This window comes from Belonocnema kinseyi, chromosome 7 (assembly GCF_010883055.1).
Source record: "Belonocnema kinseyi isolate 2016_QV_RU_SX_M_011 chromosome 7, B_treatae_v1, whole genome shotgun sequence".
Lineage (NCBI taxonomy): Eukaryota > Metazoa > Arthropoda > Insecta > Hymenoptera > Cynipidae > Belonocnema > Belonocnema kinseyi.
The window spans coordinates 30,866,702-30,873,117 of NC_046663.1; positions in this window are offsets into that span (position 1 = coordinate 30,866,702).

Consider the following 6,416-nt stretch of genomic DNA (forward strand, 5'->3'; position numbering starts at 1 on the left):
ATTGAGGCATCTCCGAAGCCAACTTTCATCAGAACGAAAGTATTTTAGAGTGAACGAGTATTTTAGATTCTCCCTGAGAATAATTGCAGTTGATATTCAAAAAGAGTTAGATTCTCCAGGTGAATAATTGAAATTTATATATGAAAAGAGTTACATTCTCCATGAGAATATTTGAAAATATAATTATATTGAGCATCTTATGGCTCTTGGGTTTATATTTGCAGTCGACGGTAAAGGTTCACCTTGACGCTTGCCTAGACAAATGAAACTAAAGATTTATAATTCATAAATCTTGTTGATTACTTTAATCTAGCAGAGAAGGTTCACCTCTTTTCGTATTTCGGAAACAGGCAGTCAACAATTTGAATGATGAAGAGCCAAATGTACCTTTGAAAAAGATTTGAGAAAGAAACAATCTTTACTTTTAGTTTGAAATGACTCCGAGTCCCACTTGTCTTTAAATTTCGATATACCGGAAACTATAAATTCCTTTTGGGTCAATTTGAAAACGCTCTCCCCGGCGCATTCGCCCTTCTTAAATTATCCATATTTCGGATCCAGGCTCCCTACCGTCCGAGGGTCTCGTAGGCAAGCCTTAGCTCATTGTAGGCACGCGCACATTACCCCTCAATGAGGCGGATTATCCAAACAAACGCTTGAGGTAGCATTAACACCTCTGAATGGTTAATAGAGATTCGAACCTAATTATCCTTTTATACTTTTATGAGACAATCTTTTTTGACCCTTCATTATTGTCACTCCAGTTAAAGAAGAGATCATTTACCTTATTTTTCTGCCGACAGCATTCGTACTGGGAACTGTACAATACCAAAGAATGGAATAAGAATAAAAAAATTGAATTGACGAGCCCATTAATAAAGAAATCATATAAAATAAATCCTATTTGGGTTATCTAAGCGGTAACTTCGTATAGTTTAGACGGCCAGAGTCGCCAAATAGTATTTTTGAAAGATTTAATCAATAAAATAAGATCCAAAAACTATTAATAGAATACACTATCGATTAGGAAGATTAATGCAGAGCAGGTACAGAATACTAATGTAAAATTAGGTCAGCTTAAGCATTTTATAACAAAAATAATGTATTTTTATGCGAAATAAGCTTATTCTTCTCTCCAGAGATACCCTTTTTACTTTTATTCAATAATTAGACATTCCGATGGGAATTTAATGATTGCATTCTATTAGTTAAGCCGAAGGCGTCTTGGGTTGCGGATAGAAGGTCCCTGTACCAAGGGTTTCTGCTGGATATGGTTACAAAAATAAATAGGCAGTCGCGGACAATTGTCCATGGGTGGTCCCAAAGGAATTAACTCTCAACCGGAGGTGTGAAAACCATGCCGAAAGCTGAATGACACCTGGGTGAGGTGTCTAGAATGATGACTCTGGGATACCGGGCGACCTCTCAGAGTACGCAGCCTTATCCTTACATGCGGGGCTCTACAAGGATGGACGAAACCCTTTCCCTAGCTTCTCGTGGGAACAACAATGACAACACCAAAAATAGTTGTAGTAAGTACGGTTTAAAACAACAGAACGCGCGAATGTGAGTGTGGCCCCTGAACAGGGTTACATGGCACGACTGCATGCTCTTTGGTGCAAGAAACACCCGGAGCTATCGCACTTTTTGCAGCACCGTCTGCGAAACCATACCGAGCTACTCCGAAAAAGGATCTATTTAAGCGGAACACCTACTATACCACAGCTAGAACAGGCCAGCAACATAGAAAGAGAGGCGACACTGAGATCAACCGCGGACAGGCATCCAATAGAGTAAGAGCGATGCTTTATGACCCGGAGAAACAACAACCCTAAGGTTTTTGTCAAGCCTAAAAATCTGGCTGAAATAAATGACGAGCTTCGTGAACATTTTTCCGAAGAATCCGACCTCTGAGCTATCAATTATTGTGTGTATAATGCAGTGAGAGCTTTGGCCGATGTGAACCGTAAAACAAAACCAACGGTTGATCATAAGACCAAAAGATGCATGCATTAACTTGCCGTAAATAGAGGCTAGTCAAGACAGTACACGTCCCGCATTCAGTGTCTGATTGACTCAATCACATCTGGCAGGAATTTTACCGCCAAGGTTAGAAAGTTCGCGCGCGACTCCGGACCCGTTATCACACAATTAAAAAGTCAAACCTGCTGACCGTCAGGCAGCATATTGTTGAGCGAATGTGGATACTATCTGATGCTAAGAGAAGTCTAGAGCGGAGGGAGAGGTGGGTTAGAGAAAATCAACAGTTTCTCTCTGACCCATCTCGACTCTTCCAAGACCCTCCAGTTACTGTCGACCACCCGCCCAAACCAGAGAAAGTCGAAGTATTTTGCAGGAAAGTCTACGAAGTACAGGATAAAGTGGACGAAGACTCAAAAAATATAAATAGCTTCAAGAAGCTGTGTCATGCCCTCGTAACACCTGATCAAGAATGCCCACCCATCACTACCGAGGATGTGAACAAAGTATTAAGAGGGATGAGGAACTATTCCGCACCGGGACCAGATTGTGTCAAAACCTTCTGGTGGAAGAAGTTTCCTTCAACCCATCAGCATTTGGCCCGTATTTTAACCCCATATTTAAAGTCGGAAGAGCCGATTTCGGAGTGGTTGGTAGAAGGGCGCACAATACTCCTGCCGAAAATAGGCAACTTAGGTGACCCGAAGAATTACAGGCCAATCACTTGTCTGAACACACTGTATAAGATATTCACAGCTATCCTAAATGATAAGATTGTTCGGGCAATTGAACATGTGTGACAAGAAATGTATGAATAACGAGGCTCAAAGGAAGGCGTAGCGGGACGTCGAGAGAACCTGCTCATCAATAGATGTGTCTTCAAGATGCAGCATTCTACCAGCGTAACCGATCGATGGCCTGGATTAATTATCGGAAAGCTTTCGATTCGACCTCCCATAGACTTATCATCTATCTTTTGGAAAGCGTAAAGGTTCATCCGCAAATCGTTAGTTGCATAGAGAGATTAATGCTGCTATGGAAAACCAGATATACTATATTATCTGGAAAAAATCGTGTTAAAACTAACAAGGTCACCTTTCACAGAGGTGTCTTTCAGGGCGACACCATGAGCCTACTCCTCTTTTGCCTTACATTAATGCCACTATCTCCAGCACTTCGCCATTCCGACGGGTACATGTGCGGAAAACCTGCAGATCGAAAGTACAAGTTCACTCATGTATTTTACGTGGACGATCTTAAGATGTATTCTAAAAACAAAGAGCAACTACGTCTAGCTCTAGGGATTCTCGAACGACATAATAAGGAAATTGGAATGGAATTTGGGTAAGACAAACGCGCCAGGGTTTATTTAAAGAGAGGAAAACTTAATGGCATCCCGGAAGATCCTGAGCTCGTTGATAGAAGCGCTATACGACACCTTTACGCTGGATAGACTTATACATACTTGGGCGTGCCAAAGAGCCGCATGCAAGATGTTCCATCTATTGAGGATACTCTCCGAAGCAGTTACAAACGCCTCATCCGGAGATTTAGTCTTCCGACCTGTCCGCGAGGAACAAAGTATCTGCAACGAACATGCTTGCCGTCCCATGGACGAAAAACTTCAGTATTAGGGATGAGCAAAATGCATCAAATCTAATCTATCTCGAGTACTCACTCCTGAAAGCCCGGATTAAGAAAGCACAAGAGAAAAACTTTCGTGAACAGCTTCTCGATAAGAAGATGCACGGTATCTTCCACAGAAATGTGGAAGATCAGTCAATGGCATGTGAGCTAACGTTTGTATTCCTTAAATCGCCCGGATTGAAGTCTGGTACGAAGGGTTTCATTTTGGCATGCCAAGATGGTGTCATTTCCACCTTAACATACCGTCGTCACACTTTGAGCCAAGACATTCCCGATGATAGCTGCTGGGCGTGCCATGCCCACCCCGAGCATTTAGCTCACATACTGTCTAATTGTCCAACTCATGCGCAAACGACCTACATCCAAAGGCACAATGCGGCACAAAGAGTGCTTTATTACCATCTCTGTCTCTCCTACGGCATTAACCTTAATTGTTTCTGTTGCACACTCGAGGCGAGACATGTTTCTTCTTGACTTCTAGAAGCAAACCACGTTCGTTATCGAATTTTCTGCATCAGCTGACAAAAACATCATAGCCAAGGAGAATGAAAAGAAAGAGAGGTAAGAGATCTTATAAAAGAGTTGCAACGATTGTACCCGGAATATTCTGTTAAACTAATCGTCCTTATCATCGGCGCACTTTGGAGATGCCAAGCTTTCACTCGTTAACAGCCTGAAGAGCATCCCTGCGTGTCAACAATATGCTAAAACACTTGCAGGAAAAATGCAGAAGGCGGTAGTTCTTTGATATCTCCGTGTACTCAGGGTGCACAAAACTTTTGCCGGATCGTCGTATTGATTCTGTTACAGACTGTAACCACCTATCTCACGGTTGTGAGACGTGGTTGTGGCTAAAATTTTACCGCGATGTCGCTGGGAGCGGGTGCAATTTTTCAGATTAGCACCCATTCCCGGGGTTCTTTTTTCTGGTTTTCATTTATTCGTTGTGGTCCAAATTTGGTCGTTGGATTCTTGTTTTGTTTAACAGAATTTTGCATTAAGAAAAGTTAGTTAGTTAAACAATATTAATAAAATAATGTACATTTTGGTCACTTTTACAGGAATAGGCTTATTTTTTATGAATTGAGCTAGAAGTGTCTTACCAAAAACTCCTTGTTGCCTCGTTTGTCGAATTAACAAGAACTGTTCATTATTTGAACAATATTTATTTAGAAATGCGAAGTTTGAGCATTAGGATCAAAAGCAGTTCAACTTTTCAGCAACACTCATAATATTTAATGGAATAAATTATTTGCATCATCGATTGTTGTTGATCATAAATACTGTGTAAACAATCAATACTTTTTCCTAATTAGAAGAATGCACCAAGAAAGAATAATTGGAAAAATGTATTGTTGATTTCGCAAAGAAAATTAATACTGCACGAAAAAATAAGCCTATACCTGCAAAAGTGATCAAAGTGTACATTTGTTTATGAAAATTGTTTGAATAATTAACTTTGCTTATCCGCAGACAAAGTATCATAGCGAAGAGTCATTAGAAACACATTTTTAGTTGATATCGCATCGAAAATGGAGCCTATTCTTGGAAAAATGATCAAAATGTGCATTTATTTATAACACATTGATTAAAAAATTAATATTTTTTATAAATTTAAACGAAATTACAGCTCGAAGTCACTAACGATGTATTTTCAGTTGGTTCTGCAAACCAAAATTGGCCCTTTTCGCCGAATAATGTGAAAATGTGAATTTGTTTATAAATAGTGTTTAAATAATGACCATTTCTTGTTAATTAAGAAAAATGGCAGCCAGGAATCATTGGCAAGACATTTTTTGTCGATTCTGCAAAAAAATGGATCCTATTCATTGTGACATACGAAAACTGTGTGTTCGTTTATAAAAATTGTTTAAATAATGCTTCCAAGCAGCATATATTTTTCAATAGTCATAATTAGGCGTATATTTATCTCATATTCTACATAAAAACTGTAAATTCTAAACAAACAATCATTGCGAAAAAAATGGTTCTTGTTCATCAATTTTTTTAAAACATTATAAACATTTCTCTGCTTACTCTAACCTAGTGAAAACGATCTATTTTTAGAGTGTATAGGAGGAATATATTAATCACTTTTTAAACAAAATAAATTTGTTAAAATAATTTCTCTGTTTTCCAATTATATTGTAAAACTTGTATTTTATTAGTTAAACATAATAATCAATGATTTTTTAATTTCAGTTGATTCTGGTGAAAGGTTTCTGTCATTGTTTTTCCTATTTTTTTCAAATTTTATTAAAATGAATATAGACAGTTTCCGAATAAAAATTGATAAAATAATGACATGACGTTTTTAACAGAATTTACTTCTCCACCAAATCATCAAATAATAACTTTAATTTAGAAAATACGATTTTAAAAATATTTCTGAAAGTTATTGTTCAAACAAATTATAAAATGAGCATAAGATACAAATTTCAAAAAAAGTGAACATCTTTGGCTCAATTTTGATAAATTTAAAAAAATAATTAATTGTATGAATAATTAAATAATATTGAGAAAAATGTTACTGATTCAAAAATTATAATTTCAAACTGTTACATTTCGCACAGAAAATACGATTATTAAAAAAAATTGGGAATAAATAATTGTTTAGGTAAGGGACATTCATATAAGCATTTTAAAATTCATAAGAAATATGTAAGTTTTTATTAATTATTATTTTTATGAAAAAAGATATCAGAAATTGATGAATATTAACAACAATACGTAAAAATGTAGCTTTTTTATTTTTTGTTCATATTCGGGACGATGTGGCCGAGGGGGGG